This window comes from Sander lucioperca, chromosome 6 (assembly GCF_008315115.2).
Source record: "Sander lucioperca isolate FBNREF2018 chromosome 6, SLUC_FBN_1.2, whole genome shotgun sequence".
NCBI lineage: Eukaryota > Metazoa > Chordata > Actinopteri > Perciformes > Percidae > Sander > Sander lucioperca.
Genome location: NC_050178.1, coordinates 42,250,152 through 42,263,654, shown reverse-complemented (window position 1 = coordinate 42,263,654; position 13,503 = coordinate 42,250,152). Strand labels below are relative to the sequence as shown.

Below are 13,503 nucleotides of genomic sequence, written 5' to 3'. Positions count from 1 at the left end.
CGACAATAAGGATTTGGGGGTGGGGGTTGGGGGGTTAGTGCGCGGAAGGGAGGGGGAGGGGACGGGATGAGGAGGAGGGAGGGGCGAGCTAGCCTCCGTTTTGTTTGAAAATACTTTGAATGTCAACAAGAAGTGACATCACCCAACATCGCTTAGAGCACCTTTAAATAAATAAACAAATGATCAGGTAGCATTATTTTTCTGTTAATCGACCAACATATCATTCATTTCAGCACCACCTAACTATTCCTTTTCCTTTACAAAGAGTAATCCCGATTCTCCAATAGACGTCTGTGCTGCGTTCCGGCTGTGTTCCGGTTATGTTCCGTCCTCCGCCACACCACACCGGAAGCATCTCAGAAGCGGAGCGTCTTGCCTGCCCGACTCGCAGATTATATTGTCTCTACAAGTACTTTCCAGAACAATCACACATTTATAAAGCTAGTATCTACCTTCCACTCCAAGCACTCCTGCAATTAAACTCCATGCCTTCTCTTTTCTGGCGTTGTCTTTATAAAAAAGATCTGTGATGTCTTACTATGCTATGGTAAATTGACTGGATACTCTTGCTGTTTCACTTCCTGCCCGGCAGTCCAAATGCCCCACAGCTTGCATTTAACAGACCTGGCTGGCACGTATCTTTAGCGGCGGGGAGAGCTGCTTCACGCACGCTTCTGGTGGAATATCAAGCATTGACTTGCTCACGGGGGTCGTGACGCGCCCGGAATGCAGCGATGACGCACACGGTGGAAAATAGGGGTAAGTCAGCAGCTCATAGCTCAGCTTTTATCACCAAACCTGAGCTCATTTAATTAGAAATACTGTGGTTGTTAAATCTTTGCAGACACTGAGGGCTGAGATACCAAACAGGGCTGCACGATATGAGGAAAATATGCTGTTTCATATCGCGATAGCGATATTAGTTGCGATGAATAAACAAATATTTGTGTAAGTGTACTCAGTTCTGCATTTCTGCTGCTTTCAGTATTCAGCTAAAATACAACACATTGCTTGTAGAAGAAAAACATTTCTAACATTCTTTTATTGGACAAATTGAACATTGAATTGAATGTAAAAAAAGAATAACAGTTACATTTTAAAGTGTAGTTTTCTACTGAAATGTTCTTTCAACTAACACAAAATCTCTGAGTGTCTTTCGCGATATGTCGCAGCCTTTCGCGATGTGTATATTGCGACAGTTATTGCAATGACGATCAAAAAACGATATATTGTGCAGCCCTAATACCAAAGCAAAAACCTGGAATCCTTGTTGATATAGAATATAGTCTCTCTAAGGAAAAGTTGTACATAGACTTGTACGCAATTAGTCTCAAAAGGAAAATGTTTACCTACATGACAAGCTCAAAGCTCAGTGTTATCCTTTTTCAAGAACATTGACAGGCAATGAGTTCTCTTCTCCTGTGTAGGGTAAGTGAAGCCACCTTACCTTGCAACTACATTCTAACAGTGTGTAGACCTAAAAGCCTGAGGTAAATGAGCCATGGAATCCCTCACCACATTGTCAGTAGGTTATTTCCACAGTTTTGCATTTATGCAGAAAAAATGGTTGTGCTCCTTGACAGAAATGACCCTCATTAATTGTGGGAGTAGGATTTGGAGCATGCACAGTCGGAGCGCTTGCTTTGGCTATACAGACTGTGTAGTCACACATTTTGGGCTGTCCACATAATGGTCCGCGCAAACCCACGCGGACATGGGCAGATGATGACGCAGACCAAAGCGGTCTCTCACAGATGCAGAGAGTATGAAGCAGGTTAATAGTGGTGGCAGTAGCTCAGTCCATAGGGAGTTGGGATGGGAACCGGAGGGTTGCTGGTTCAAGTCCCTGTATGGACTCAAGTACAAAGTATGGACTGGTAGCTGGAGAGATGCCAGTTCACCTCCTGGGCACTGCCAAGGTGCTCTTGTGCACTGAACCCCCACCCCCTGAGCATGAGTGTGTATTTTAGGCCTGTGTGTTCTAACAACTGTGAATTGTAATTTACCCACTGGGGATCAATAAAAAGTATAAATTAATAAAATGAATAAAAAGTAACATCTGCACTCTATAACTATCTCATTTTCCAGTTTCTGTGTTTTAATTATTTTTTTATATTCATTATCAATTCATTATTATGAGATGGTGGTAGAGCTGGCTTTCAGAGTGTTTCTTACATCAATACATTGTTTTTTGGAGATGCTGATCATTCACGGCTCGTCAGGTTAACTTTATCAATAAAGCCCATTCAAATCAAAGATATAATCAATGAAATACACCCAGGGTTCCTGACCAAGTGTGGGGCAGTTGACCGTGACAGCCCTACTGAACAGCTCTCTGCTGTGTACCCACATCACTTCTGATGGTGTGGCTGGAGAGTGACTTCTCCAGACTGTATCAAGTGCCAGTCTAATGTTGAGAACTCATCTAAAGAAAAAAACTCAACTTATACTCTAGCTAAGAAACTTATTTTAAGAGAAAAAACAAACGAATTTGGTTCCAGTATAGAAGTCTTGGCCACTGTAGACAGCGCATACTAATATGCTGCCTTTCAAGGATTTTTGAAAACAACATGAATATAGGTCAGTGTTATTCTGGTGCAGACAGTCTCGACATTTTTTTAATGGAGTCTCAATTACCCTCAAATTTCGTTGAAAATCTGTCAACCGTGTATGTGGTGGTGGTATGTAACAGTTGTGCTTAATATGTATTTGATGCCCTCTAAACTCACATGTGGGCCCAGCCTGCCACCCCCATTTGAAATGGTCTAGAACCGACATTGCAACCGCGATTCAAAATTGTTTGTATAGAAACATTTGAACATGTTTTTTTACAGCTGGCACAAAACTAGTCTAGCAAGCACAAAAGACCACTCACTTTATCATTTGCAGGCCAGCTGCAACTCTCAATTCTTTAAAATCTTTCTTTCTTTGCTGCTTTTTTTAAGTAATTGTTCATTTCTTACACTGCACTGTCACTTTTATTCATTTAATTCATACCTGGTTGTTAAGCACTTTGAATTGGCTTGTTGCTGAAATGTGCTATATAAATAAAGCTTCCTTGCCTTGTTTGTTATGACAAAAAAACTCTAAAGCTACGTAATATTTTGCATGAAAAACAACAGAAAAAGAGTTAAAGTATAAGTCCTCTGGGAGGCCAGAGTTGGACTCGGTTAACTTGTTCAGTCCTTTGGAAGGCCCAGTTTGGAACTGGTTAAGTCCTCTGGGAGGCCAGGTTTGGAACCTGTGTTACAACAGAAAGCATAAGTCCTCTGGGAGGCACGAGTTGGACTCGGTTAACTTGTACTTATACTGCACTGTAAATTTTATTCTCGTCTTTTATCTGTTTTTAATTTTCTTAATTGTTTTTAACTGCTCTTTAATGTTTTAATTTTTTTTAATCGTTTTTACCTGCTCTTTAATGTTTTATGTAAAGCACTTTGAATTGCCCTGTTGCTGACATGTGCTATACAAATAAAGCTGCCTGGCCTCGCCTTGCCTTATGCCCAGTAATTCAGCATCATATAATAAAATCAGGCCTTAACAAAAGTCAGGTGATAACAATTTCAGACAGAAATGACATGTATCCATTTTTCAGAAAGACATTTTATGCAAAAGAAGAAGTCAGGTGTATCTCATAGCCACAACACCCTTCTATTCTGATATTTGATGTTTCTAGCTTTAATGATACAGATGCACTGATGACATAATGACCATGTAAAGGCTAAGGAGAGTGGACTTGATTGACCTTCTGGATACATGGACTTATATGATTGTCTGGCACAAATTACTGTAACAGAGTTTTGAGGTTGAATGGATCCGTATTTCTTACCTGATCCAAAATGAAGTGTTCTATTCCACAGCCGAGCCACATAGGCATTATGTTTTTCTTTTCTCGTATTGTCCTTCGTTTAAATGAATGAACCAGCTAATTGCACTTTGATACAATGACTACAAAATCACATTTATCTGAACAGACGTCTGAAATGGTCTTCTAAACAAACAGTGCCTTTCTGGAATGACTAATTATTTCATCTGAGAAACAGACAAGATTTTGAATACCGGCATGTTGCATCATCTGCAGTTCTCTCCAAATTTACTTCACATGAACAGGAAGTTCTTCCTATATAAAAAAGCTCATTAAGGACTTGTTCTTCTCTGGATACTGAACAAAAACGTCTTTAGGAGACTTTAACCAGAAACAAAATGCAAGGAATGATGCCACATCCTAATACAGTACCATCATTTATTAATTACAAAACATCCATTGAAAAGCTGCAACATGTGCTCACCAATCAGCATATTGCCCAATATATATTCAAAATCTGTGTTGCATCAAAGAATTAATCTAATATTGTTTGTGAATGTGGACAAAAGAGCCTCATTATGTACGTTGATACAGTAAATTCAAAGCCATTATATAAATATATATATTTATACAATACAAACAGTACTGTAGGTCCCAAATATGTTCCTTTCGGCTGTCTTTAAACGTTAATAATAAGAATAATTCCCTGACAGAAATAACAAAAAACTTGGGCTGCGTTCTGATTCACAGTGCAGTTCTCCCTACTCCCTATTCTCATGAACCAAATGTTTGAAAAGCTACGAAAAGATAAGCACTGTACCTTGTATGATTTTTTTTTTCTACCACATTGACTGCTGCTGTATGAGAACGCGACTGGCGAACCACAGGACTTTCAAGCCAGGGAGCGGAGTTCGCTTTCTGGGGAAAACAAAAGACTTCTACCCAGGAAATGCGTGTTCCTTGGCAATGTTTTAATACAAACCACAATCTTTTTCCTAAACATAACTATATTTAGTTGTTTCGGTGCCTAAAACTTAGCTTTCGTCGCCGCATAATGCTCACTCAGCATGGTCTCACAGAATTCCATGAAATGATCACGAACTGTTGACACCGCATTACGTGGTGGTGGCACGGAATGTGTGAAAATTCCATGTGGCCACCACGGAAAACAATGCCAATGTAAAGTCAATGAGAAGATGACATAGCATTAAGAGCGACTACGGTAGCGAGTAGTATGAAAGACCTAAGGGAGGGATGGTTGGGGTGGTGGATGGGTCCAACAACACAGGACTTTCACCCAGGACACCGGGGATCGTGTCTGCGTGTCACATTTCCTAAACCCAACCGTCGCTTTCTTCTTTTACTAAACCCAACCGTCCCGTTCTTCTTTTCCTAAACCCAACCGTCCCGTTCTTCTTTTCCTAAACCAACCGTCCCGTTCTTCTTTTACTAAACCCAACCGTCCCGTTCTTCTTTTCCTAAACCCAACCGTCCCATTCTTCTTTTCCTAAACCCAACCGTCCCGTTGTCCCGTGTATCATGGAAACGTAAGCCCACCCACAACCTTTTCCTTAACTTAAGGGTCCGTGTTCATTTCACGGAATTCTTCCGTGGGCCCATCACGATTCCGTGAAACTGCCACAGATTTTGAGTTAAGAGGCCGTGTTCATTTAACAGAATTCTGTGAGATCAGGTTGGCTCACTATAATTCCCTCGAAGCACTGGCAGACACAAGTGGCTTTCTTGCTACAGGTTTATTTTAAGCTTCTTCTCCAAATCCACCATGAAAACTAAACACAGTATAACGAGAAAATAAAGACCACATTAGCTTAATATAAACATACAATGACATGCGCAGCATGTAAAATAACGTTCACCAAAGTAAAATACAGACACAAAACAACATACCTCGTTGGCTGCATGCTGTACACAAGGGAAGAGAGGTTTCCTTAGATCGCTGATATCCGCTATAACAATCTCAAAACTTTTATCGGAGCGTTAAATTGTCCGTGTTTCGCTTGCTGTTAGCTTGCCGACTATCTTACTCATGAGCGTCCCAAAAGAAGACTTCAAAATAAAAGCACTTTACTCTTACCAAATAAAATCACTAAATAATACTAAATGCAATTTATATAATTATAAATTATGACATTGATTGAAAACAAATTATACATTATTATAATGTAATTGCGACAATTACACTCACTTTTTATTGCCTAAACTTAACCATAATCTCTGCCGAAATGACTCTGGACCTGGCTCACAGTCACATATTTTCGGGTAATTGAACCACCAACTGTCGCTGACCTGACAGAGCACCGTACGGAGCACCGTTGCCGGTGTCGCAGAGCTCTGTAGCAGCTAAACACATCTACTAACTGCCGATGATGCGACGAGCTGTGAGGGAGCTCTGTAGCCGGCGGTCTAAGTTTTTGTATGATATCACACATTTTAGTGTGCATAACTTTTCATACAATATCCTACGAACCTGTTCATGAGAATGCGTTGGTTGAGGAAATGTCGGTTAAGGGAACTTCTTTCGACAAAATTCCTCCATTCGGAACACCCTGCAACATCACTTCCTCTACGCGTTACCCTGGTAACGGTTATACATTGCTGCTACGATGGAACTGCTACTGAACTAAAATATTGAATAAAACCTGACACCATTACAAAACATATTCTATTGGAATGTCCGTAACTGGAGAATAAATGTGTTTTGATTAATTTACAAGATGTACGGTGTCGAAGAGTAATGACTGATGGGTAGATTGATGTGAGCTTCAGGCAAAGTGTTGAACTGCTGTTTAGTTCTTCCCTACAGAGTTAGCAGTTCCCTTTGAACTGAGCATGTTTGCTCCCTATGGTTTGGAATCTTACTTAACATGGCGGAATACCCTATGCAGTCCACTACGCAGGGAACTACTAGGCGATCAGAATGCACCCTTGTATAACCACCATGGATAATATGACCTCGCTGCTTTGCCTTCATTTCTATCTCTTGTCCTAATTTACTCTTTTTACTCAAAATAATCCTCTTCTTCTTTTAACATAAATAACAAACACTGTTTAGTCTTATGCTCCAGTTTACAGTTTATTCACTCTTTTTTGCCCCCAAAGGCTCCTGAAACGGAAGATGCACAAATATTTTATAGTTTTAAAAGAATTACAAGGACAAAGTTTTCCTTTTTTATATGGTATTTTGTGTGTGATTAAGTGTTATTTTGTCATGCAACTTGATAAGACATTATACCTTAATAAGCAATATTGTTTTCCTAGCGTGAATTTGAAAGAAATTTAAGATAAAGTGTAAAGACATGTGGTCTAAGACGGCCCATTTAGTTTTTGTAAGCATGAAAAAACAAAATGATTCAATCCTAAAAAGCTGCATGCTTTTTATTGACAGATGTCAATAGAAAGCATCACAGTGTTCAGGGTGTATTTGCAACATTCTTTTGAGTCAACTCAGATGGTCGATTCAGTCCTTTAATCTTGATCCAGACAAAGAAAATAACAATGCCTTGAGTGGAACACAGTTTGATCGACTGCTTATATTGTATTAAATGAAGGAAGAAAGATGGCTCTCACATAAGAGCCACGCCCAGCGGAGCACAATACAGTACACCTTTGAAAATGTGCTCTTGTGGATCGTCAGTAACAACAAACGCACATTCAAGTCAGCCATTATCAAAAAGAATCATGGTCTCATCCTGAGATTGCTTGGAAAGAAGATGTTTGCAGACCGTATATGAGAACATTAAATAATGCAGTAGTCCCAGCACTCCGCTCCCCCATGAAGTTGGTTGCTGTGTGGCGTCGCTCTTATTAAGCACTCAATTAAAGCCATTCCCAAGGAGAGGCAGTGTGCAACAATGTTTGAATTAGGAAATGTTGCAAGCTCACACAGTCTGTGAAGACTTACCCCAAAGGGCCGCTGTGCCTTGAAACCAGAGGCTTGGAAGTGACACAGCATCATAAAGCATTGCTAAAGCAAAGAAGTTATTCTAATATGATTGGATTACAAATAGGGCATTTACAGAACCAATGAGACTAGATAAATAGAGCAGGAAATGGAGCTGTCTCAATGAGCCGTCTTGGGTCTTTTTCTCCTTCAATCTAAATATTAAAAATGAACAGAGAGACGGGATTCCGTAAACAACACTGAGGAGCTTTGCTGTATTATAGTTAAGTGTACTTATTCCTGACAGTTGTGTCAGGCTCTCAATTCACAGTGGTGCGCTCACAACTGCTTTTGATGGTGAAGACGGGACGTATTTTTGCGTAAATTACACTTATTCATGACCTTCCTTTGAATTAGGCAACAATCTGTCATCCTCTTAGAAGTAAAGCATAGTGGGTGGAAGATTTTGCATGTAGATAAAAGATTTGTTTCAATGAAATCCATTCTGTGCAGGGCAGGAAAACATCAAACTGAAGGCAACTCATTTAGAGAAACTGCATTTTGAAGAGTTTGTTTTTGCAGTAATCATATTTTGTTAGCAGTTCCCAAAAAAGAAACCAAAATGGTATCAAGTAGTAGCTTTAGAGTGGGTTTTCTACATTATTTTTTTACTTCTCCTTCCTTGCTGACTCTTTAAGCCATAGTCACTTTGATGCAGTGAAAACTAAATTCATCTTTTATGTATCTGCTCGATAACGTGCTGACACTTCTGGAATACAGCCTAATTATATCATACCTTTTTAGAGTTTGGCAAAGGAATAAACTCTTACTTTTCCAGTTTCCTGCTCGACAGGCAAGATTTCTTCACCACTCAGCTCAGCTTATCAAACAGCTCTATTATGCCAGATTCAAACAAGTAATGCATGGCATACATAAAACCACACTGCACTCCGGTAAAGTGGTATCAGGGGTCTGCAGCTTCCTCATCCATTATGGTGTTGTGGAAAATCTCACAGCGCTGTTTACTTTGAAAATCCAGCGGAGTGAAGCAAAAAAACAGCAGCGATGCTAAACAACTGACACCATGCATGTGTTTTTTATTTGCTTCTTGTTGCCGTGTGGTTATCTTCAAAAGGTGATTTTAACCTGATCAGGGTGCACAAATACATGCAACATATTCAAATGTTCTTATTGGTTTTTATTTTTCTCTAATCTTTTTTATATATATTGTACATTATGGTTACATCTATTATTCTCGTTAGATTAATCTGCTGTTTATTTTCTGTTAATCGGTTAATGATTTTGTCTTTAAAATGTCAGAAAATAGTTGAAAATGCTCATCACTGTTTCACAGAGATAAAAATAACAGATTCAAATTAAGTGCTGAAACAATTGGTAGTACAGCAAGAAATTAAAAGCTCAAATTTGAGAAAATTTAACGAGCAAATTGTTGCTTAAAAAGTGATTCAAACGATTATTATCAAAATAATTGCCTATTCATTTTCTGATGACCAGCAGTTTCAGGTCTACAGTGTACTTTTACCTCTTCCGGCCCTCTAAAATGTTATAAAATGTACAAGTTAGTTTGAGAAGAATAAAACCCTAGGTTGAACTGCTCTGAGGCCAGAGTTTACAAGCAAAAAAGGTCGGGAACTAACTGCTGTATAGATCCAAAGTCATATTGTGCTTCAACAACAGTTATACTGATTAATAATAACACATTAGTAAGGAATGTCCAGCCCACAGAGGGAGGAAACAGCTGGAAGCAAAGTGAAAGACGACGCAACAAGTCTCCCTCACCACCTCCCAGCCTGCATCTGTACAGTTCAAACTGACAGACCGATGGCCAAACTAAACTAACATGATTAATGTTTAGTGTCCCTGTGGCTGCGAGATCCTGTGACAAGACAGGTCCATGAGTTCTGTACGTCAGCCAAGAAGGAAACAGCCGTAGAAAGTTGTCCAGCATATCTCCCATAAAAGAACACCCCCCCCCCCTCTCTCTTTTATTACTTGAGCTAGCTTTCCTGGAGAGACATGAATTAAAAATGATCCCTATGACACATTTTTTTCCGATACCTCCTACAGAAAACGCGCAATAAAATGTTGATGGTGTGCCTCTAAAAGCACATACGCCAGGATATTTTTAATGTCACTTCTCTGCTGCTACGTCACTTCTGACAAGCGTGTTTGCTTCCGGGACCATTAAAGAGCTGTGTTCCTGTGAGGTTGAGTGTGGTGCAGCGTGGGCCGCATGACGCAACCATTAGATGCCAGTCAACATGTTCATTAAGCTTCTTTGTGCTGTAGTATCTTGTCTTCATGTGGAAAGGTGGTAGTTAAATCTACTCTCCACTCCCCCAGACTTTAGTTCAGCCATTTAAAAAATAAATTTAAAAAATCTTTTATATATACATAATATATAAATATTCATGCTTAGATCTCAAGAGAGTCTCAGCTCTCTTGTCTCAGGCTTTTGGGGAGCTATCGACGCTCATGTTTCATAAATCAAGACTGAGCTGTAGAATAATCTTCCTGGACACTTTTACGGTGAAGTTTTCTCCTTTATTCTCTCTGCTAACCTTTTAGAAGTAGTTAATCTCTTGTCAAGTCAGATTATAAGGATGCAACGGATCACACACACAGAGTTAACAGAGCTGCTCCCCAGTCAGCCACAGATTTACAGTAATGGTGAATGAACAATATATGTAGCGTACAGCATCAGATGCTCATTTGCAGCGTGATAGCACAGCTCTGACAGGTGTTATCATTACAGTGGCGCATTTTCCCTGACAGTGCCGTGCCTGTACGCCAGGTTTCCGAAGCAGAACAATTCCACAGGAATCACTTTTAGTTCTCATTTGAGTGAGCAGTTTTGGCAGAAGTTGGCACGTCAGATGTGTTGAAGCTGCACAGATGCTGGTATCTATTAAACATATTAAAGCAGGCTTATATGGCATTTGCTGGCCACCAGACCCCAGACCCAACACAGGCTACCACTATAGTGACTGACAGATGCACTGATAAACACCATTAGAGCAGTGCCACAGTGACATGAAGGCCTGATTCATTCGGATCTCCACTTAGGGGCACTACCAACATAAACAAAACCTAATTTCAATTTTAAATTTGTTTAGTTAATCCTTGTAAAGTGCATGAAACCAACACTCAATCTATTCAGCGTCTTTTTTTTTTTTTGCTTAGGTTAAATAGCTTTTTTGTATGTATTTGTTTCTGTATTTTTTTTTTTTATTTCATAGTAATGTTCAATATTGTCAACCACCAAAGGCAAATTCCTTGAAAGTAGCCTACTTATTTGGCAATAAGGCTTTATATGATTTATTAATCTTCTAAATCAAGGTAGGTTTACCTGCCGATATGCAATACTTAATTTGAAAGGTGTATCCAGCCTATGTTGTATTAGCGTTACAGTTTAAGTTTTCTTCCGTTTTTTACCGGTTTAATCCCGCGGTATCCGGGAGCAGACGGATTCCCGTGGCCACGGTTGGTGGTCAGCAGCGGCGCCGGGCAACATAATCAGAAAATCCGCAGGGATTATTCATGGGAGGGTCAACGCACCAAGATTACTAAACATCTGCACTGATCGGAGAGACGCTCACACACACACACACACACACACACACACACACACACACACACACACACACACACACACACACTCAGATTACTTTGCTTCCACCATGATAGTCCCACAACAAAGTAGACACAGGCAAATGAGATCAGCAGAGGGTGAAATTCAGAGAAGGCAATCCAGGCTGCTTCCTCCCCTATATCGGCTACAGCATCGAGGTTTCAATGCAATCTGTGAAAAGTTAGAATGCAGACTGGGTTTATTTGTCTCGGAACTGCCACTGCTACTTGAGAGGTGGCGAAGTTACCACAGGCTATGGGAAATTATAGAATAATAACAATCTTACCTGTCCTCACAGCAGTTACGTCTCCAAGACAATTCACAGCCTCAGATTAATCCGTATTCTATCACTAAACAAAATTCTGCTCACAGACATCACTGTCGATTTGCGGCGACGCTCCCGGCCAAAAAAATATCCGTCTGACTTGTGCGTAAAGAAAATGTTCCTCTTTCTTTTGTGTAGCGCTACATTCACGGGCTGTGCCGTTCTGCGCTGCGCTGTGCAGTTCTGTTCTGTTCTGTGCGGCTCCACTACTGTATCTCCATCTCTGCCTCTCCTTCTCTCTCTCTCTGTGTGTGTGTGTTTGTGTGTGTGTGTGTGTGTGTGTGTGTCAGAAGTACTAGCTGACGGCGTGGCGTCTCGCAGGTTGCATATTGGAAAGTGAAGCGTTGCTGTGCTCACTCCCTCCGATGCGTCAAGTGTCTCTCCCTCCTTCCCTCCCTCCCTCCTTCCCTCCCTCCTCGAACCGTGCTGGAGCGGAGCGGGACGCACGCACGCGCGTCCGGCGGATAAAGACACGGAGAGACAGAGGGAAGAGGAGAAAGAGAGAGCGCTGTCTTGTCTTGTCTGTCTACCCCCCCCCCCCCCCCCAGTCTCCTCACTGCTCCGGCCATTCAAGCGGAACAGACGCCCTCCTTCTACTTGCTACTACTCCTTCCATCCTCACCTCCTCCTTCTTCATCTTCTCCCCCTGCTGCTGATGGGATGTCCAAGCAGTGAGTGTTGGACCATATTGAATTCGGCTGGCTTGTTTTACTGTGGTAAACGGTTCATCACCTATATACAAGCTATAAAATTTTGATGATGCCCTTTTTTACCAGCTCAAAACTATAGGCTCCTTAGAGGGGAACTCTGCCGTTTTTACCAGTGGTGGAAGAAGAAGAATCCACTTTTTCTCAAGTAAAAGTAGCAATACAGTGTAAAAATACTCTGTAACAACAACAACAACAAAAAATGATTAAAGTACCAAAAGTAAAAGTACAGAATGGCCTATTTCAGAATAATTTATATTATATTATTGGACTGTAGTTATTGATGCATTAATGTGTGTATCACTTTACTTTAATGTAAGCTAGAGGTGTGACGAGATCTCAACACGAGATTTCGTGAGATTAAATGTGACGAGATTTCTCGTCGAGGTAAAAAGTGTCTCTCGATATCAGTACACAGGTGCGGAGCAGCAGCCTTGAAATTAGCATAGAAAATCCCCCCCGGCCGTTCTCCAAAATTGAGTTTACATTTGCAGACAGTGGCGGAAGATAAAAGCTGCCTGTAAAACCCGCTGTTAGAACGTTAGAGAGTACCGCCGCTCTCCCCCTCTCTTGGCCGAGACACACACACGTCCGCAGCGTGCAGTTCACTGTGGCGCGCTGACCACTCTCTTTGTCTGTTAAAATGAGTTGGGAAGCGGACAGCAAAACCTAACTTTACTTTTATTGATATTAAAGGTGCAGTAGGTAAGACTTATTAGACTTAGTTAGACGTATCTAACTGGGTGTCAATCACTGCTCATGCACACTCATTCATTCTCCCTTGTGGGGGGAGGGGCTTAGGAGACTGTTTTGGGCTTTAGCAGAAAGGGGGGAGGGACTGAGAAGTTGTCGATATTCAAATTTTAAGTCCTGGATCTTCACAATCCTACCTACAGCACCTTTAAACAAAGATAAATGGTCATAAATCCGTACTAGAGTAGCCTACTTCCTTGTTAAGTGCTGCAATTAATAAAATGCAGAGGAGGAGAATCTGTCTTCACAAAAATCATCTGTTGAGTGTTTGATGGTAATTTATTTGTGCTTTAGAACGTAGTCAATGTGAAACAATAGTAAAATAAGATTTATTTCTCTCTGTCTACTGTACAATGACAA

The 13,503-nt window shown here is 40.7% G+C and overlaps 1 protein-coding gene across 1 annotated transcript in view; it reads right to left on the bottom strand.

Annotated features, from left to right (window-relative positions):
- cntn4 (contactin 4) overlaps positions 1-12,080 on the bottom strand; it is a 159,983-nt gene extending 147,903 nt beyond the window's left edge. The window contains exon 1 of the mRNA XM_031280507.2: positions 11,645-12,080. The gene's annotated coding sequence lies outside the window, so the exon portion shown is untranslated. The remainder of the gene's footprint in view (positions 1-11,644) is intronic.
- Between the last annotated feature and the right edge of the window lie 1,423 nt (positions 12,081-13,503).